General features: G+C 42.8%; 1 protein-coding gene across 6 annotated transcripts in view; it reads right to left on the reverse strand.

Moving 5' to 3' along the window:
• The window catches only part of WDTC1 (WD and tetratricopeptide repeats 1), a 73,034-nt gene extending 61,291 nt beyond the window's left edge, over positions 1 to 11,743 (reverse strand). For 2 of the 6 annotated variants that reach the window (XM_027109551.1, XM_027109549.1), the window contains exon 1: positions 10,876 to 11,305. The gene's annotated coding sequence lies outside the window, so the exon portion shown is untranslated. Of the gene's footprint in view, positions 1 to 6,609; positions 6,743 to 10,875; positions 11,306 to 11,721 lie in introns of those variants that run through there. The other 4 variants (XM_027109548.1, XM_027109550.1, XM_027109546.1 and 1 more) reach the window with 4 other exon arrangements.
• Between the last annotated feature and the right edge of the window lie 10,354 nt (positions 11,744 to 22,097).

Genomic DNA, 22,097 nt, shown 5'->3' on the forward strand with positions numbered 1-22,097 from the left:
GAACCACCCATTTGCAGGTGTGCCATAGTCCTTGTTTAGGCTCTGGTTAGCGCAGCAGAAAGAGAAGCAGACTTGAAATACTTAGGCACCTGGGCCTGAATTTCAGCCCCGTAGTTGTGCAAGTTACTTAATGTTTCTGAGTTTCAATTTCCTCATTTGTAAAATAGGGATACTAACCTACTTCAATGGATCTTTGTGAGGAATAAATGATGAAATATATATGAAAGTACAAAATATATACCTGGATCGTGGTAGGTGCTTAATAGACTTCCGCCAAACCTGAATTCTACTAAGACCTGATAACTCCTGTTATCTATACTCACTGGCATGGTTACAACATTTCTTCCATATTTCATTCCCTACCAGAGAAACAAAGCTGACACTGAGGATTCCACTGCAGATGGTGGGGCACAGAGAATAGGATGTCTTTATCACCTCTGCTAGCTTTGAAATGCAAGGTCAGGAGGAAAAAAAAGTGACTTTGTTAAAAACAAAGAAACTCGGGCGTCCCTGGTGGCGCAGTGGTTGAGAGTCCGCCTGCCGATGCAGGGCACACGGGTTCGTACCCCCGTCTGGGAAGATCCCACATGCCACAGAGCGGATGGGCCCGTGAGCTGTGGCTGCTGAGCCTGCGCGTCCGGAGCCTGTGCTCCGCAACGGGAGAGGCCACAACAGTGAGAGGCCCGCGTACCAGTAAAAAAAACAAAACAAAACAAAGAAACTCCATAAGAAAACGTGTACAAGAATGCACATAGTAACATTATTCACAATAGGTAACAGGTAGAAACCACCGAAATGTCCATCAACTGATCAATGGATAAACAAAAGGTGGTTTATCCATACAATCGAATGTTATTTGGCCAGAAAAAGGAATGAAGTACTGAGACATGTCTACAACATGGATGAAGCTTGAAGACATTATGCTAAGTGAAAGAAGCCCACATATCATATAAGTCCATTTATATAAAAAGTCCAGAATAGGCAAATCTATAGAAATAGAAAGTACATTTGTGATTTCTTGGGGCTGGAGGGGACAGGAGGTAGAGGGGTGATAACTAAAGGATATGTTTCCTTTTTTTTTAATTGAATTGAAACTCACGTAACATAAAATTAATCATTTAAAGTGTACAATTCAGTGGTATTTAGTACATTCACAATGTTGTGGGACCGCTCCCTCTAGCTAATTCCAAAACATTTCCATCAGCCCCAAAGAAAACCTCATACCCATTAAGCAGTCATTCCCTATTCCCTCCTCCCCCCAGCACCTGGCAACTACTAATTTACTTTCTGTATCTATGGATTTATCTATTCTAGGTTTTTCATATAAATGGAATCCTACAATTTGTGGCCTTTTTGTGTCTGGCCTCTTTCACGTATTATAATGTTTTGAGGTTCATCCATGTTGCAGCACGTATCAGTACTTCGTTCCTTTTTATGGCTGAGTACTATTCCATTGCACTGTTATGCCACATTGTGTTTATCCCTTCATCCACTGTGAATAGTGCTGCTATAAACATTCATGTACAAGTCTCTGTTTGAGTACTTGTTTGCAATTCTTTGGGGTATATACCTAGGAGTGGAATTGCTGGGTCATATGGTAATTCTATGTTTAACTATCTGAGGAATCGCCAAACTGTTTTCCATAGTAGCTGCACCATTTTACAGTCTCACCAGCCAATGTATAAGGGTCCCACTTTCTCCACACCCTCACCAACACTTTTTTTTTTTTTAATTATAGCCATCTTCGTGGATGTGAAGTGGTATTTCACTGTGGTTTGGAGTTTCTTCTTGAGGTGATAAGTATGTTCTAAAATTGACTGTGGTGATCGTTGCACATCTGTGAGTCTACTAAAAACCAATGAATTGTATACTTTAAATGCATGAATTATATGGCATATGGATTATATCCCAACAAAGTTATTATATAAAAGAAAAAAGGAGGGATTCCCTGGTGGCGCAGAGGTTGACAGCCCGCCTGCTGATGCAGGGGACACAGGTTCATGCCCCGGTCCGGGAAGATTCCACATGCCGCGGAGCGGCTAGGTCCGTGAGCCATGGCCACTGAGCCTGCGCGTCTGGAGCCTGTGCTCCGCAACGGGAAAGGCCACAACAGTGAGACGCCCGCGTACAGAAAAAAAAAAAAAAAAGGAACTACTAATACAGGCGACAACATGGAAGAATCTCTTAGATTCTGAGCAACAGAAGCCAGACGTAAAGTACATACTGTATGATTCCATCTATATGAAGTTCTAAAACAGGCAAAGTATAGTTAAAAAAAAAATCAGAAATGTTGCCTGGGTGTGTGGAGATTGGCAAGAAAAGGACACCAGAGAACTTTCTAGAGTGACAGAAGGCTCTCTATATATTGATGGGAGTATGATTTCACGGATATTGGAGGTATGTTCACATGGGTATATCCATTTGTTAAAATTATACAATCAAGATTAGTGTGTTTTCATGTTTCTAAATTTCACCTAAAAAATAGAATGAGTGGGTGGAAAGCAGGGGAGGTATAGGTGAAACAAGAATGGCAGGATGGGGGGCTTCCCTGGTGGCGCAGTGGTTGAGAGTCCGCCTGCCGATTCAAGGGACAATGGGTTCGTGCCCCGGTCCGGGAAGATCCCACATGCCGTGGAGTGGCTGGGCCCGTGAGCCATGGCCGCTGAGCCTGTGTGTCCGGAGCCTGTGCTCCGCAACGGGAGAGGCCACAACAGTGAGAGGCCCGCATACTGCAAAAAAAAAAAAAAAAAAAAAAAGAATGGCAGGATGTTGACAGTTATTGAGATAGGATGATGAGTACATGGCGGTTTATTATACTCTTCTACTTTGTATACATTTGGAATTCTCTCTAATAAAGCCCTTTTAAAAATCTTTCTTTCTGGGAATTCCCTGGCCATCCAGTGGTTAGAATTTCGCGCTTCTACTGCCGGGGCACCGGGTTCGATTCCTGGTTGGGGAACGAAGTTTCCAGGAGCCTCATGATGCGGCAAAAAACCCCCAAAAAACCCACTTTTTTTCCTATTATAGAGTCATTCAAAACATGGAAGACTGCTTAATGAAATGGAAAAACCATTAATCATTTTAGTTTAAAAATTAGGTTTAAGACATATATATAGCTATCCCAGCCTTGGGGGAAAAAATACAAACCAAAACATGTACATATGTAATGCTATAACAAGAAGGATATGCACCAAAATTGTTAGCCAGTGGTCATGTCTCTGGTAGGACAACAGGTGATATATTTTTCTTTCTGTTCCTATGTATTTTCCAAGTATTCTACTGTTAACTTTTATTGTTTTGTGTTAATGTGGAAATAGCATTAGAAACTAGCTTTGGATGGAAAGAAACTTGAGTTTGAATCTGGCTCTACCACAAACTAGGTTGCGTTCTTGGGCAAAACTGTTTACTTTTTTTTTTTTTTTTTGCGGTACGCGGGCCTCTCACTGTTGTGGCCTCTCCCGTTGCGGAGCACAGGCTCCGGAAGCGCAGGCTCAGCGGCCATGGCTCACGGGCCCAGCCGCTCCGCGGCATGTGGGATCTTCCCAGACCGGGGCACGAACCCGTGTCCCCTGCATCAGCAGGCGGACTCTCAACCACTGCGCCACCAGGGAAGCCCCCAAAACTGGTTACTTTTAAGCTCCTGGGTTTTTTGTTTTATTTTTGTTTTTACCTGCTATATAGGTATATGTAATAATATCTATCTCACAGGGTTATTGGGAGCATTAATGAGGTAATGCATTGTAAAACACTTAGCACAATACCTGGCATGTGATAATGCAAGAAACACTGGCTGTTTTTTCAACTGTTACACAGAGATGATTGTACCTACCTCAGGGCTGTTGTGAGGATTACATGGGATAACTGGCACACTGTAAATACTAAGTGTGAGTGACAGTATTATTTTCAATAAGAAAAAATCGTTTAAGAAAAGCCTCCTCTCAAAAAGTTAAACTTAGAGTGACCATATGACCCAGAAATTTTACTCCTAGGTATCTACTCCAAGAGAAATGAAAACCTATGTTCACATGAAAACTTGTACATGAACACTCATAGCAGCATTGTTTATAATACCCCCAAAGTAGAAACAACAGAAATGTCCATCAATGGATAAATAAAATGTGGTATATCCATATATGGAATATTATTCTTCCATAAAAAGGAATGAAGTACTGATTCATCCATAACATGGATGAAACTTGAAAACACTGTGTTAAGGGAAAGAAGCCAGTCCCAAAAGGCCACATATTGTATGAATCCATTTATATGAAATGTCAAGAATAGAAAAAGCTATAGAGACAGAAAGTAGATTAGTGGTTGTCTAGTGTTGAGGGAGAAGATGGGATGATTGGGGGTAGGCAGTGATAGCTAAAGGGTATGGGTTTCTTTTGGGGGGTGATGAAAATGTTCCAGAATTAGATATTGGTGATGGTTGCACAACTTTGTGAATATATTAAAAAGCGCAGATTTGCACACATTAAGAGGGTAGGTTTTATGGTAAGTAAATTATATCTCAATTGTAAAGGAGGAAAAGTCCCAAAACACTTTCTTCTTTTCTCTACCTCAAAATGACAACTTATGAAAAGAAAATTTAGTTCTCACCCTTTCCTTCATCTGTCTCCTAACTTGAACAGTAGTTATTTATGTGGCTTCTCTTCCTTAAAAGACTAAAAGCATCCTGAGGGCCAGCTCTTTATCTGATTCACCTATTGATCCTCCTGGGTCCCCAAGGAGTGATGTGGGCTTACCAGGTACCAATAAATACTTGCTGAATGAATAACAGCATGACTACCTTGCATACAAACAGTATTTTATACCTATCAGAATGCTTTTGTTCATGCTTTTCATTTGAACCTCACAACAATCTTGTGAGGAAGCTAGAAAGTTATTATCATCCCCATTTAACAGAGGAGAACTGAAGCACAATGCTATGTGGTACTGAGGAAGAAGCACTAAACCGGGATTAGGGTCTTGTGCTCCAGGCCAAGATCTGCCTCTAACTGGCTGTGTGACTCTGAGTATGACATTTCATTCCCTCAGCCTATTTACCCATCTGTAAAATGAGAGGTAGACTCTGAGATGAGCTGCAAAACCCGTTCCAATGCCCTTATCCCATAATTCTAAGGACACATTGCTAGGTAGCAGTAGAGTGGAGATGGAACCCAAGTCATCTGTATTCTCTTTCCTCTGGACTTGCTGCCTACCACTGCAGGGAGGTGCTCCCATTGAGTGACAGCTGACCCCCTTTCAACATTCTGAATTATGCAAAAGATGTATGCAAGTTTCCTTTCACTCTATTTGCGATGGTTTTCCTACTGAAGCAATCCTATAGGAAAAAAAAAAAAGCACTTCCAATGCATAAAGGTAATTGGAACTAGTATAATAAAATAAAAAGAGTTGGGCTGTGGAGTCCGACAGACCTAAAGTTCAATCCAGTTCTGCCACCTACTTTCTGTGTGACAGCATTTCTAAACCTCAGTTTTCCAATCTATGAAACAGAGATGATGGGACTTCCCTGGTGGTCCAGTGGGTAAGACTCCATGCTGCCAATGCAGGGGGCCCAGGTTTGATCCCTGGTCGGGGAACTAGATCCCACATGTATGCCTCAACTAAGAGTCTGCATGCCAGAACTAAAGATCCCGCATGCCTCAACTAAACATGCTGCAACGAAGATCTCGCACGCCACAACTAAGACCTGGAGCAGCCAAAAATAAATAAATTAATTAATTAATTAAAAGAAAAACAGGGATTGGGCTTCCCTGGTGGCGCAGTGGTTGAGAGTCCACCTGCCGATGCAGGGGACATGGGTTCGTGCCCTGGTCCGGGAAAATCCCACATGCCGCGGAGTGGCTGGGCCCCTGAGCCATGGCCACTGAGCCTGCGCATCCGGAGCCTGTGCTCCGCAACGGGAGAGGCCACAACAGTGAGAGGCCCTTGTACCGAAAAAAAAAAAAAAACCAGGGATGATAAAGCCTACCTTCACAGACTGATGAGGAATGGAAGAGCCACATATGTAAAATGCCTGACACTGAGCATAGTAATAATATTTATTGAACATTCTAAACATTTTACAAGTGTTATCTGACAGACTCCTCATAACAGCCCTGTGAGACAGGTACTACTATTATCCTCATTTTATAGATGAAGGATCTGAGGCATGGAGAAGTTAACTTGCCCAAAGTTACAGTAATTAAATGAAGAGTCAAACTAGATAGCTTAACTCCAGGACCCAGGCTGTTGGCCACTAAAAAAGAGTTACTACTATTATCTTTAATCAGACCACATCCAAGCAGTCTTCCCCAATAGAAACTTTGTCTCTTACCGTTTCTTAGGGTTAGGCTAAGGAATCAAAATCACCTTGACTCTGCTGGTCTTAAACACAAATTTAAAGATTGCATTTCAGGGTCATGGACTAAGTTGGCACAAGGACATCATCTGAGAAAGGTGTGGATGGTAGGACAAGCCCATCGGCAAAGCATCTTTGGAAAAGTTCTCTGCCATCTTTGAGGCTCCTGGCTTAAATGATTCCATATGGGGCTGACTGAAGCTTTCTCTGTGGAAGGCCATCCTAAGAAATGCTTCACTTGTGGGAGGCTCTGGATGAAAACTCACCTGGATGTCTTCTCTGCCTGTATGGTTCTGTATCACGATTTGGGTTTTGTGAAAAATTTTCCTGATGTTTTCAGAGCTTTGCTTTTCAGTGATCATAGATAATTTATCTGCCTTCTCCTAGGGCCACAACTACCTTAAGGTAATGGAAGGGAACAGAAAGAGAAATGGAAGCATATTCTGATAATGCTAGCCTTTCTCATTGTATTCAAGAGCATCCACAGTCTTGCATTTTGCCTTTAACTTGCATCTTTCCAAATCCTGCCACAACTCAAAGTACCTTTTCACAGGGGAGCCTTTTAAGTTTTGCCCCCTAACTTTACTCCTAGCAGAAAGGTCAAGGAAAACTAAGCCAGTCAATTTGGAAATGCTTCCTTTCTGATTCATTTGCAGCTGTGTTACATCCAGATGTCTGACTCAAGAGGGAACCAGGTAAGCCACTGGCACCCAAACACTCAGGCCTCAACTGATGAAGCTCCCTGACCAGAAACGCCTGCCTCCCATTCTGATAAAGGCTCTCTAAAAGGTTCAGGAATAAGCACAGTTTTATGCTTTCTGAAAACAGAATCTGGGGGTTATGAACAAGGACAAAATTTTACCAAGGTCCTGACCCTAACACTGTCTCTAGAGAGCTTGTAGATAGCTACCTGGGCAAGGACTGATCCTGCTCTGCTCCCTTCCCCAAGAAAATGGGGTTAATACCTCCCCAGATGGCTACAGGGAGGATTAAGGGTTATTATTCTTGGCATCCCGCTCTGTCACAGCTCTAGCAGTTGTGACCTTGTTCACCCTAAAATAAGACATTAAATATAAAAATGCAAACAGTGATCCCTGAATCTGATTCTACAATAGGGTGAGAATTTTCTTTCCACACAGCTTCTGACACTGCCTCCAATACTCCAACCTGTTGGCTGAATACTCCTCTTATTCAGGCCTCAAGTTTTTAAGGTATTAGTTACTAATGCCACAAAGCCCTTTGTGGAGTCAGCAGCTGTTACTAATAGCACCAAGAATGAACCCCAGGACTCTCAGGGTTTCAGTCAGGCCTGAATTCAACCTGAAGAAACCAAAGTGGCAGCCCTTTACCCCCAAACCCAGGCTCTTGGGGGCAAAAGATGAGATCTAGTGAAAAGCATGTATTACATCATTTAGTCCTTATATACCCACTGTAATGTAGGTGCTCATTTCACATATGACGAAAGTATAGCTCAGAGAGAACATGTGCTTTACTCTAGGTTACACAGCTAAGAAGGTGCAGACATAGGTTCAAATATCAGCCCTACTACTACTAGCTGTGTAACCTCCAGCATATTTTTCAACTTTCTGGACCCTCAGTTTCCTCATTTGTAAAGTGGAAATAGTGATAATACTTACCTCAGGGGACTTCTGAAGATTAAATGAAATATTGTAGGAAAAGTGTTCAGCAAGTGCCAGGCACAAAGTAAGTATTCAATACATATTAGATTTTTACAGATCAAAATGACAGGAATTTGATATAATAACAGAGTTTAAAATACTGAAAAAAAAACTCAGTCCAATTTAACTACATAAGTATGAACTACTCTACCATATCCTTGATAAGAAGTGGCAAAGCCTCTGCTTGAATACCTCCAATGATGGGTAACTCACTCCCCCACAAGGCAGCCCATTGTGTTTTTAGAAAGCCAAATTCTCTCCTGTCAAGCCAACATCTACCCTCTTGGAATTTCCATCCTTTGATCCTAGTGCTGCCTTGCAGAATCACACAGAGAAAGTCCAGCTCCTTTTCCAAAGACAGTTCTTCAAGTATGTGTTCCCCCAGGCTCTTAGTTTTGGTCCTTTCAGCCCTTGCTCAAGTGTCACAGTCCCTGAGGAGACAGACCTGGGTCTGAATTCTGATCCTTTCACTTACTAGCTGTGTGACCTTAAGCAAGTTATTTTACCTCTCTGAACCTGTGTCTTCATATGTATAATAGGAAAAACTTTCACTTCACACGGTAGTCATGAAGGTTAAATTAGATAAAGTAAGAACACTACCTAGCACAGAGCGTGACATATACCAGGCCCTCAATAAATGTCAGTCACTTTTTAGGATGTATTCCAGTTAGTAAATATCCCTCAAAGTAAATTAGCCAGAATTAAACATAACACCAAGGGACTGGTTTCTGATGGCAATTGTCAGGGCTTGGGTTTTTGAAGAGCTTATTAGACAGCTGAGAAGAAAGCACAGCCTAAGAATTATATGGGTTTGGCAGCCCAAAGATGCAGTGGAGAATCTGGAAAGGTGAGGATAAAAGAAGAAAGGAAACAGAATGGATCATTAAACCAGTGGCCCAAATGAAAAGGTTAAGTATCACCACATTACACGTTGTCTATGACTCCCTCTCTGAGACCCAGGACTGCACACGTGGGCTATACGCCTTAATTCAAAAAGGAGAGAAGAAAAATAAAAATAATTGAAGAATAATTAAAGTCACACTTTTGGGTCTTCCCAGCAGTTGGCCCCTCAAGAGCCACAGATTTTAGCAGAGGGCTTCTTCAGTTGTATCCTTCCAGATTCTGAAGCCCACATGCGTGAAAATACCCTCCATAGGATGTCCCATGAGTTCTTACCAGCTAGAAAAACTGTCAGCTGTTTCACAACTTTAAAACACAAAACTGGCAAATCATCAATGTTAACACCATCACCACAATCACTACACATATTCTCTTTCCTTCAGTGACCCCAAGGGAAGGAGTCCCAGGCAGAAATATGAATTGTTGTTCAGTTACTCTTCAGAGTTGACCCAAAGCACTGCTTCTACAAAGTGGGATGTGACCTGAACGTAAGTGTCCCCAAAGAGGTTAAGAGGGAAGGACAGCTGGACTCCAGAATTAAGCAGCATGATCACAAACTATGGCAGAAAAGGTTGTTTCCCACCTGCCGATGAAATACAACAAACTGCAATGAAAAAATCCATTGTTAGTCTTAGACTCGGCCCAAAGGAGCCCTACTAATTACTCCTTGGCCTGTGATAGAGGATCTGGTTATCACTATGCTCAATAGCCAAGATTCAATTCAATCCCTTTAAAAATATAATTACAAAGAAGCAGCAGCCAGAATTCAAACCAAAAATATCCTTTAGTAGTTCCTTCAACTTAGTGAACACAGACTGGCCACTCAAGGAGGACTGCAATGTACAGAAAAGCTTAGTGAGGCCACGGGGCATACCTGTGCCCTAGGTGGGGATTTCATAATGCCTTTGAGTCAGGAGGTGACCTCAGAATAATAATCTTCTTCTCAAAACTGTTTCAGGCTTTATTAAAAGGGAAGACTTAACTGCCACTTTGCCCTGATCATCTACCCCATCTTTGGGAAGAATGGGGAAGCTACATCCACCCTACCATGCTTTTAAACTCACTAACTTGAGAGGAAAACTTTTTAAAGTTGCTTTACCACTACATCAGGAAGTTAAAGAAAGTCATAGAAGGAAAGGCCTTTGGAGGAAATAGTCAAATTAGGTTGTTAGACATTAGTCATAAATCCCGATGCCTCTTTTCTAGAGACCCTAGTAGTACACCTGCAGAAGAGAGAGCCAGAGGGCACTATGCGAATTCAACCTGGCTGGCAAGGGGGCGTCTCACTGCAGCTTTCAGCAACGAGAATTGGATCCTGCTGGGTCGCAGTCTCTCTCCTACTCCACACTTCCCATTTGCCCTTTGAAGTGGGTACTGAATAGCCAGTTCCCAAGTAAAGGCCCTTTGTACGGGCGCTACAGTCGCCTGGTGGAAACACCTCGGCAGAGTTCAGTTTGGTGCCAGGATGGGCCACTGAAGGCATCTGCGGCTGCCAGAAGCCTGGACTGGACACGGGGACGGACACACACACACACACAGATGGAAACTAAGAGAGAGCAGGTCAGGTCAACGTTGCCCTCCCGACACTTCCACCTGCCCCCTTCTTCCTGAGACCCGCGCCAGATCAGATGTCAAACAAAAACTCCGCAAAAAAGTCCCGTGATGGGACGACTTCCACCTCTCCCTCGGAAGAGCCTCCCCAAACTCCCAGAGCCTTCCCTCCACGTCCCTGCCAGCCCTCCGTCCCCACCCCGCCCCCGGCCCACTCTGCCCTCCGACCCGGCGAGGCCTGCCCCTTCTCGGGACACCCCGGAACCCTCAGGCGTACGGGTCCAGGCCCCCGGGCCGGCAGGGCTGGGGCCGGCCCAGAGCTGGCGGCCCGTGTGCCGAGGCTGCCGGAGCCGGTCCTCGCCTCGGCGCCCGCGGAGAGCAGGGGGCGGCGGCTACCCGTACCTGTCAGGCCTCTTCCCAGGACCGGTGGCGGCGCAACTTCAGGAGCCCATGTCCGTCCGGGGGGCCCGGCCCCTCTCCCCGGAGGGGGGGCGCGGATCCCGGGGAGGGGGCTGGAGGGCCCGGGCAGCTCTAGCCCCTTCCCATGCTCCCCGCCTGGCGCCTGGCCGGGGCCGGACAGCGCCTCCGCCCGCCCCTGCGCACCGCCTCACACCCGCGCTCACACACACTCACACTCCCTCGCGCGCTCTCACACACGCACTCCCCTCCCTCCTCCTCCTCTGTTTATCTCCTCCAGCTGTCTGGGGACCCAGGAGAAGCCCAGCACCGCGCCTGCGCCACGCAGTCTCCGCCCCCGCCCCGCGCCTCACAGCCAGCGGCTACGCTACAGAGACAGCGCCCGGCCGTTTCCAGAATGGCGATCAGGGGCCCCTCCACCCCCCGCTCCTGGTCAACGTCTGCTGCCGGTGGCGCCTACTAACCTGCTAGTTGGGGAGCCCCGCATGGCCGCGGCCAATCCGCTTCGCTGCTCGCCAGACCGGCAGCCAGTGGGCGGGCGGAAAAGCCGGGCTAAGCCTGGAGCAACCTGGGAGTCGTAGTTTTTCTCCGTCGAAGAGCTCCCGCAACGCGGGCTCACCCCGCCCAGTTGCCATTAGTTACCCGGACGCACCTTCCACCCTATATGAGCGTAAAATGCTCCCTCCTGTCGCTTCTGGGACACTCCCCTCACCCATTGCCCCCAGAGCCCGACACAGTCTCCTAAGAGCCTCCTCAAGACTCCCTCAGAGCCCCTTAATTGGGGGACTCTTCAGGCTGGGGCCCCAGGGTCACCCCAGAGCCAAGTCTCACCTTACTTCTTCCTGCTCTGGGGGGCTGCTGAAGTGGTACATTCCTCACTCTTGGCTTCCCGGCCTGAAGGAAGAGCATAAAAGATAATCAGTCTACACCGGTGGCCTGGAGGGGAGCCAGCCACACACACACTCTGGGAACACTCAGTTTGTTGGGAGAAAGTTCCATCTGAGACTGCTGGTCCCACCTCTGAAAAAGAGAGGCCGTTCCAGCCTTGTGCAGTCCCAAGTCTGATGCAGGAAACAATTCCTCTCTAAGGAAGTTCCCAAGGTCACAAGGGAGTTATCATGCCTAACTTCTGTAGGTAGAGACCAGGCCCCACCCATGAGGAGCCTTGAGTCAGAAAAGGAAGACATGGTCATCTTTTGAGAATGGAAACTTGTCGCTCACCCACAGGGTGTCATCCGTCAGATAATCATAATTTGCTTTTGTTGAGCGTGTACTTACTATGTCAGCACTGTACTGAGTACAGTTCCTTAGATAGGTACTCTAATATTACTATGTCTATTTTTGCTGTAGAGGAAGCTGAGGCATAAAAGAATTAAAAAGCAACTTGCCCAGGGTCACATAGCTGATAAGGAACCAATTTGAGATTCAAACCCACATCTGTCTGACTCTAGGGTCTGAGCTTTTTTTTTTTTTTTTGCGGTACGGGGGCCGGACACGCAGGCTTCGGACGCGCAGGCTCAGCGGCCATGGCTCACGGGCCTAGCCGCTCCGCGACATGTGGGATCTTCCCGGACTGGACCGGGGCACGAACCCGTGTCCCCTGCATCGGTAGGCGGACTCCCAACCACTGCGCCACCAGGGTAGCCCTAGAGTCTGAGCTTTTGAACATTACCTGTCCCTCCAGTGAGAACCAGGCAGCACCTACCCTCAGGAAGAACTGTATACACATACTTAGCATTTATAGTGTTTGTCCCATGTTTATCACTCCATGAGTTGCTTGTTTTTTCCTGCTTCTGCTTACATCAAGAGTTGAATTAGTGGGACTTTCCTGGTGGCACAGTGGTTAAGAATCTGTCTGCCAGTGCAGGGGACACGGGTTCAATCCCTGGTCAGGGAAGATCCCACATGCCACGGAGCAACTAAGCCCGTGTGCCACAACTACTGAAGCTCATACGCCTAGAGCCTGTGTTCCACAACAAGAGAAGCCACCGCAATAAGAAGCCCATGCACCGCAACAAAGAGTGATCCCCACAGGCAGCAACGAAGACCCAATGCAGCCAAAAATAAATAAGTAAATTTATAAAGAAAACAAAACACAATCTTATTTTAAAAAAAAAAAAGAGTTGAATTGTGTGTAAGCTCCCTACGTGTGATTTCTCCCCATTTGGAGGAGTTAGGGCCTACACTTGTAAATTCAGCTTTGTGAAATGCGTTTCTCCTAAAAATGTTATGGTTTATTTCTCCTGATCTCTCTCCTACAGATATATGTTCCACCAAATTTAAAAAACTATAAACTTTGGGACTGGAAGAAAGCTTTGAGATCATCTATCCATGGCTCCCCAGGTTCAGGCTGAAATATTGGGTCAATTCAACCGAATAATTGCTAACATTTATTGAACATTTACCATGGGAGATAAGTGCTTATCAGTGAATTAAGCAATACTCTCACAAATCACATAGCTAGTACAGTTGGGATTAAAACCCAGATTATTTGAATCCAGAATCCCCATTTTAAACCTTTGTTCTATGCTGGCAATATCACAGATGATCTTAGAAATACCGACAGGGAAGTGTGGTTGATGTTTCTGTGACTCTTAGCACAGTCTTTGGCACATAGCAGACACTCAGTAAGTATTTGTTGTCAGAAAGAAATTTTGTTGGTAGAGAGTGGATGACAGCAAGAAGAAGAATATTAATAATAGCTACATCTATTAGTTATTATTTTCTACAAGGAGCTCACTTGTTCTCTCATGTACTCTTTTTCTTTTCTACATCTATGAATATATATGTATATATGACATGTTTATATATTGCATATGTATACATGCATATACATATATCTATGTACACGTATGTATATGCATACATATATGTGTATATATATGCATTTTTCTGTGTACACACACATATATACATTCAAACACACACTAACTTATTTGATTCTCACCGCTACCTTATGAGATAAGTATTATTCTTACTCTCGTTTTACATAGAAGAAACAGAGAATCACAAGGGGTTTAATTCAGAATGAGACTCCCTCCCAGCCATAGGTGTTTTCAGATCAGTTCAAGAGAGAACTTTCTAACCATTAAAGCTGAGCTACTTGGGAAGTTTTGAGCTCTCTGTCTTTGGTAGTGTTCATGTATAGGATGTATAATCATCTGTCCAGGACACTCTAGAAGAAATTATTGTATTATATAGATATTTTATTAAATGACCAATTCTAATATTCTCTGATTTGGGTTTCGGAAGTAGACAAAGATTATTCAAATAAGTCTTGTGGCAGTGAATGCAGCTTTTTTCCCCCCCCTCTCCTAAAAGCATCAGTTGATGCTCCAGCTGATGAGCTCTGCAGAGGTACTCACTGACCCCACTATTTTCACCTCCTGATTGGACTCCTGGACAGAAGGGGGTATATTCGAGCTGAAATCGAAGATGCTCATGTTTTACAACCCAGAAACTTAACTCCTGATATTTTAGAGGAATTGTTGCCCATGTGCACAAGAAAACATGGGCAAGGGTATGTCTTCCAACTCTTGTCACAATAGCAAAAAGAGTCAGAACAACCCAACTGTCCTCTGTAGGGGAATGGATGGGTGAATTGTGGTTTGTTTGTACCATGAAGTACTACACAACCAATTCAGTGATTTACATGCTATCAAGATAGATAAATCTTAAAAACATAATAAGAAGTGGAAAAAAGGAAGTTGAAAAATGATCTATTCAGTATGATATTGATGTAAAACAACAGAAAAATACCACATATTATAAATGCTTTTATATGAAATAAAAGTACAAAAACTTAAATGGGAAAAGCACATAGCAATTTGGGAAAGTGGTTACCTCTGAGAAAAAAGAGATGAGTGATGGGGTTTTAGTTATAGTGGTAACATAGTTCTTTAAAAAGAGATCAATAGTAAACATAGCAAAATATTAAACATCATCTTTTATCTTCGTGGTTATATTATTATCATACTTTTTGGAAGGTTTGAAGTAGTTTGTAATTAAATAATTTTTTAAAATGTATTCCCTCACTGTATTTTCTTTAGGACTTGTGGTCGCAAAGCCTTTGGGAGTACACTCTAGTTCACTGTGAGAAAAGTTGAGACCAACTGATTTTAGTTAGTCCCTTCATTTTACCAAAGAGAAAACTGGTTTAGAACAGTCTGGTGACTTGCCTAAAGTCACAAATCCTCAAGGGCCCAAACTGTCCACTCCTGTCCAACTGGTTCATCAAGAGTATCCCGACTCTTAGGGAATCTGCCTTCCAATACAGGGGACACGGGTTTGAGCCCTGGTCCGGGAAGATCCCACATGCCAAGGAGCAACTAAGCCCGTGAGCCACAACTACTGAGCCCGTGTGCCACAACTACTGAAGCCAGCATGCCTAGAGCCCATGCTCTGCAACAAAAGAAGCCACCGCAATGAGAAGCCCACGGATCGCAACGAAGAGTAACCTGTTTGCCGCAACTCGAGAAAGCCCGCACGCAGCAATGAAGACCCAATGTAGTCAAAAAAAAAAAAAAAAAAAAAGACTATCCCAAGTCGTCTTGAGCACACTGCACCTGTGTTCAAACTATTCCTTCCACTTGGAATCATTCTTCTCCCATTTATCTTATTGATCTTCTGTTCCTTCTTTAAAACCCTGCTTAGCTAGACTAAGAAAGAATTAGCCAATCTTATGCCCCAAGTTTGTGTCTGAATCTTAGAGTCAAGAGAGCCCTAATCTGCTTCCCTGCTCAGCATCCTCAACTTTCTGCTCAGCCCTTCCCAGGAGAGCAATTCTCCCTCTCACAGGGCAACACATTTCCTTGTTTGCATTATTCTGATCATTAGAAAGTTTTTCTTTGTAATAAAGTTCTTACTTCCACTTACTTGTCTCAATTCTGTTCTCTGTGGCAACATAGATTTTGTGTATTAAATGAGGTGATACTTGTGTAAATTGTAAAGGCTTGGGTCAATTTGGTAAGAGCAGGAGTGACCGTCAAAATGATCTCTTTTGTTCTTAAAAAAGCTTTAGATAATGAATACAGCTCTCATGTCCCCACTTTCCTAAATGAGATATCTCCATTTTTTTCTAATCCAGCCAAAAAAGGGACAGAGATTGCCACTAAAGGGGACATTCAAGAGACTATGTCAAAGAATCCTATGACATTTCCAAAAGAAGCATCCAAAAGAAATGTACAGGCAATGATGGCCCCACAAGAATAGTTAGCAGATTGATTGAGACTGTTTTAGCAGCCAGTAATAAATAACTTGACCAGCAGTGGCTTTAACACATGAAGTCGAGTTTTCTCACATAACAAGAAGTCCTGAGGTAGGTGACTGTTGTAATTAGTTCAGCTGTTCAACATAATTTATTTCTATTTTTTCCGCTCCAGCATCCTCGGTTTTAGTTTTTCAATGTAGTAACAAAATGGCTGCTGCAGCACCAAGCATCATATCTATGTTCAAGGCAAGAGGAATAGGGGAAAAGGAAACAGCACTGACTGTCTTTTATTAAAAAAGCAAAAGCTTTTTAGAAGCTCCCAAAAGATTTCTGCTTATATCTCACTTGCCAGAACTATGTCTTATGACTACCTACAAGGTAGGTTTGGAAAATTCCAGAAGACAATTATTTAGCATGTCCAGCCTCTGTATTGCAAGAAGAGGCAAAGAAAAAGAGATTAATGAATGGATTTTGGGCTAGTCAGCCAGGAGAATCTGCTGTAGAAACTTTCAAGGTGATAGTTTTGGGCAGAATTCAGAGTCCAGGGGCCAAGCCCAGTTCTATACAGTTAGACTCTCAGTGGTGCCAGGGTGCCTGGTATCAGTCAAAATTAGGGCGATGACTTTTGCTAATCAAACTCACAAAAGACAGATCAAATAGAATTCCAGTGTTTTAATGTATAACGAGGAGTAGTTGTTAACCTTGTAGAGAGTAGAGAAGGTTTTTCCCCCCAGGGAGCAGGTTAGTGCACCCAGGCACTGAAAAGCCAAGGCTGTGTGACCTGTTGGATGAACAGGTTACTTAGGCTCTTTATGCCTCTGTAAATAGAGTATATGAAATGCCACCATCTACTTGACAAGAGTTTCAAGTTGAACTTAACTGTATACATGTGGAATACATTGAAATTATGAAATTCAAATTTTAAACACCAAAAGTGGTGATCATTTTGTAATGTATGAAAATATTTAATTACTAAATTGTACACCTAAAACTAATATAATATAAGTCAATTATACTTCAACTAAAAGAAATAAAATGTAAATGTAAAAAGTAAAAAAAAATTTTTAACTCCAATGAATCAGAGGATTGATGCTACCAAACTTCAAGATTTATTATAAAGCTACAATAATCAAAAGAGTGTGGTATTAATGAAAGAAGAGACAAATAGATCAATGGAACAGAATAGAGAACTCAGAAATAGACCTGCACAAATATAGTCGACTGATCGTTGACAAAGGAGTAAAGACTATTCAATGGAGAAAAGGTAATATTTTCAATATATCTTGCTGGAATAGCTGGACATCCACATAAAAAAAAAATCTAGACACTGCCCTTACATCTTTCATAAATATTAACTTATAATGGATCATAGGCCTAAATATAAAACATGAAACTATAAAACTTCTAGAAGATAACAAAGGAGAAAATTTAGGTGACCCTGAATTGGGTGATGAGTTTTCAGATCCATGAAAGAAAAAATTGGTAACCTGGACTTCATTAAAACCATCTGGTGTGGGTTTCCCTGGTGGCGCAGTGGTTGAGAGTCCGCCTGCCGACGCAGGGGATACGGGTTCGTGTCCCGGTCTGGGAGGATCCCACATGCCGCGGAGGGGCTAGGCCCGTGAGCTATGGCCGCTGAGCCTGTGCGTCCGGAGCCTGTGCTCCGCAGCAGGAGAGGCCACAGCAGTGAGAGGCCCGCATACCGCAAAAAAAAAAACCCCAAAAAACCAAAAAACATCTGGTGGGACTTCCCTGGCAGTCCAGTGGTTAAGATTTCACCTTCCAATGCAGGGGGTGCAGGTTAGATCCCTGGTCGGGGAGCTAAGATCCCACGTGCCTTGGGGCCAAAAAACCCAAAACATAAAACAGAAGCAATATTGTAACAAATTCGATAAAGACTTTAAAAATGGTCCACATCAAAAAAATAAAAACTTAAAAAAAAACCAAAAACCGTCTGGGGACTTCCCTGGCAGTCCAGTGGTTAAGACTCCATGCTCCCACTGCAGGGGGCACTGGTTCGAACCCTGATAGGGGAACCAAGATCCCACATGCTGCATGGTGCGGACAAAAAATTAAAAAACAACAACAAAATCTGCTCTACAAAGACACTTGAGGATAAAAAGATAAGCCACAGACTGGGGAAAAATATTTGCAAAACATATCAGGTAATGGACTTGTATTCAAAATATACAATGATCTCTTAAAACTCAACAATAAGAAAACAAACAACCCAATTTAAAAATGGACAAAGAGGGCTTCCCTGGTGGCGCAGTGGTTGAAAGTCTGCCTGCCGATGCAGGGGATGCGGCTTCGTGCCCCGGTCCGGGAAGATCCCACATGCCGCCGAGCGGCTGGGCCCGTGAGCCATGGCCGCTGAGCCTGCGCGTCCGGAGCCTGTGCTCCGCAACGGGAGAGGCCACAACAGTGAGAGGCCCGCATACCCCCCCACCAAAAAAAAAAAGGACAAAGACATGGACATCTTGCCAAGGAAGATATATAGGTATCAAAGAAGTATATGAAAAGATGCTCAAGTAATAATTAGATGTTATTAGATAAATGCAACTTAAAACAACAAGATACCGCTACGTACCTATTAGAATGGCTAAAATCCAAAAAACTAACAGTACCAAATGCTGGTAAGGATATGGATGGAGCAACAGTAACTCTCATTCATTGTTGATGGGAATGTAAAATGGCACAGCCACTTTGGAAGACAGTCTGGTGGTTTCTTACAAAGCTAAACTGTCTTACCATATGATCCTGTGACTGTACTCCTAGGTATTCACCTAAATGAGTTGAAAACGTATGTCCACACAAAAACCTGCACACAGATATTTACAGCAATGTAATTCATAATTGCCAAGAACTAGAAGTAACTAAGATGTCCTTCAAAAGGTGAGTAAAGGAACTTCCCTGGTGGTACAGTGGTTAAGAATCCACCTGCCAATGCAGGGGACAGGGGTTCAAGCCTTGGTCTGGGAAGATCCCACATGCCGCGGAGCACCTAAACCCATGTGCCACAACTACCGAGCCTGCGCTCTAGAGCCCGCGAGCCACAACTACTGAAGCCTGTGCACCTAGAGACTGTGCTCCACAACAAGAGAAGCCACCACAATGAGAAGCCTGTGCACCACAACGAAGACTCAACGCAGCCAAAAATAAATAAATTTATTAAAAAAATAAGTAAATAAATACAACAGGTGAGTGGATAAACAAGCTGTGGTAAATCCGTACAATGGAATATTACTCAGTGATAAAAGAAAGGAACTATCAAGCCACAAAAATACATGAAGGAAACTTAAATGCATATTACTTAGTGAAAGAAGCCAGGCTACATATTATATGATTCCAACTATATGATATGCTAAAAGAAGCAAAACTACAGCAACAATAAAAAGATCAGTTGTTAGCAGGAATTTGAGGAGGAAGGAGGAAGGGAGGGATGAAATAGGGTTTGTAGAGCAGTGAAACCATTCTATATGATACTGTAAAGGTGGATATATGACATTATGTATTTTTTAAATGTAATTTATTTATTTTTGGCTGCATTGGGTCTTTGTTGCTGCACGTGGGGTTTCTCTAGTTGTGGGGGCTACTCTTTGTTGCGGTGCACGGTCTTCTCATTGTGGTGGCTTCTCTCGTTGTGGAGCACAGTCTCTAGGCGCACAGGCTTCAGTAGTTGTGGCTCGCAGGCTCTAGAGCGCAGGCTCGGTAGTTGTGGCCAGCGGGCTTAGTTGCTCCGTGGCATGTGGGATCTTCCAGGACCAGGACTCGAACCCTTGTCCCCTGCATTGGCAGGCAGATTCTTAGCCACTGCGTCACCAGGGAAATCTGACATTATGTATTTATCAAAACCCCTATTGCTATACAACACAAAGAATGCATCTTATGTAAACTATGGGCTTTAGTTAATGTATCAATATTGGTTCATTTGTAACAAATGTACTACACTAATGCAAGATGTTAATAATAGGCGAATGGGGGGGATGTTAATGGGGTTTATGGGCCTCTCTGTACTATCTGCTCAATTTTCTATAAACCTAAAACTGCTCTAAAAAATAAAGTCCATTTATTAAAAATAACAATGAGATACCTTTGGACAAAAGTTTGTGTTTTTTTCAAATTGCATTTTGATGCTGACAAAGGTGGGGAAGCATGGGCAAAGTCACATACTACTAAAATTAAATGGCAAACTACAAAGAGGGAGAAGATATATGCAACATATATAAATGAAAAGGGCTTGGTTCAGATATATAAAAAATTATTATAAACTAATAAGAAAGGACAGATGACCTTTAAAATAATGGGTAAGGTAAAAATAGACAAGATGTGGGACTACCCTGGAGGTCCAGTGGTTAGGACTCTGCGCTTCCACAGCAGGGACCACAAGCCATGTGGCATAGTTAAAAAAAAAACAAAAAACAAGATGGTTGAAGAGACGCATACTGAAAGAGAAAACTCACATGACCATTAAACATGAAAAGTTGCTGAACCTCAGTCATCAGGGAAATGAAAATAAAAACTTCATGAGCTCTCACTACTTACCCACAAAAATGGTTAAAACTTAAAATACTGACATTACCAAGGTTTTTTACTTCTTAACAAATTTTATTTTATTTTATTTATTTATTTTTTGCTGCACCACACTGCTTGTGGGATCTTAGTTCCGAACCAGGGATCAAACCCATGCCCCCTGCAGTGGAAGGGCGGAGTCCTAACCACTGGACAGCCAGGGAATTCCCAACATTACCAAGTTTTGGTGAGGGTGTGAATCAGCTGGAAAGTTTATTCATTATTGGTAGGAATGTAAAATGGTACAACCACTCTGGAAATCGATTTGACAGTATTGAGTAAAGCTGAACATACATGCACATCCTCCACTCTGGGTGGATTGTGAACATATGTGCATAAGTTATGCTCAAGAATATTCATAACAGCCAACAAAATCATAGCAATGGAAAAATGGAAACAACCCAGTCATCAATAGTAAATTGTATGTATTCATACAGTGGAATACTATATAGCAAGGAGAAGGAGCAAACTACTGCCATAAGCAACAACCTAGATGAACGTCAGGAACATAACGCTGTAGAAAGAAACCTGGCATGCAGTAAGATTCTATCTAAAATTTATTCAGATTAACATATCTAGATCTAGCTCATTTAACAGCTGTATAGTATGTCACTGAGTAACCATTCCTATATTGATAAACATTTAGGGTATTTACAAAGTCTTTTGCTGTTTTTTTAAATTTTTAAAAATTCTTTAAAAAATTTTTTATGTTATATTGGACTATAGTTGATTTACAATGTTGTGTTACTTTCAGGTGTACAGCAAAGTGATTCAGTTATACATATGCATGTACCTATTCTTTTTCAAATTCTTTTCCCATTTAGGTTATTACAAAATATTGAGCTGAGTTCCATGTGCTAATAGTAGGTCCTTGTTGGTTATCAATTTTAAATATAGTAGTGTGTATATGTCAGTCCCAAACTCCCAATTTATCCCTCCCTCCCACCTTTCCCCTTTGGTAACCATAAGTTTGTTTTCTATGTCTGTGAGTCTGTTTTGTAAATAAGTTCATTTATATCATTTTTTTTAGATTCCACTTATAAGTGATATCACATGATATTTGTCTTTGTCTGACTTACTTCACTTAGTGTGATAATCTCCAGGTCCATCCATGTTGCTGAAAATGGCATTATTTCATTCTTTTTAATGGCTGAGTAATATTCCACTGTATATATGTACATTTTCTTTACCCATTCATCTGTTGATGGACATTTAGGGTGCTTCCATGCCTTGTCTATTGTAAACAGCGATGCAATAAACATTGGCATCCTTTCAGATCATGGTTTTCTCCCAGGAGGGGAATACTTTTGCTGTTTTTAAACAATGCTGCAATAAGACTGATACCATGCAACTTTCCAAACGAGACAATTTCTTGTGAGAAATATTAAACATTTACATATTGAGTAAGTAAATAGATATATTTCTT

The sequence above is a fragment of the Aethalodelphis obliquidens genome, unplaced genomic scaffold, assembly GCF_003676395.1.
Source record: "Aethalodelphis obliquidens isolate GAN/ISIS:26980383/991018 unplaced genomic scaffold, ASM367639v1 scaffold9, whole genome shotgun sequence".
Taxonomy (NCBI): domain Eukaryota; kingdom Metazoa; phylum Chordata; class Mammalia; order Artiodactyla; family Delphinidae; genus Aethalodelphis; species Aethalodelphis obliquidens.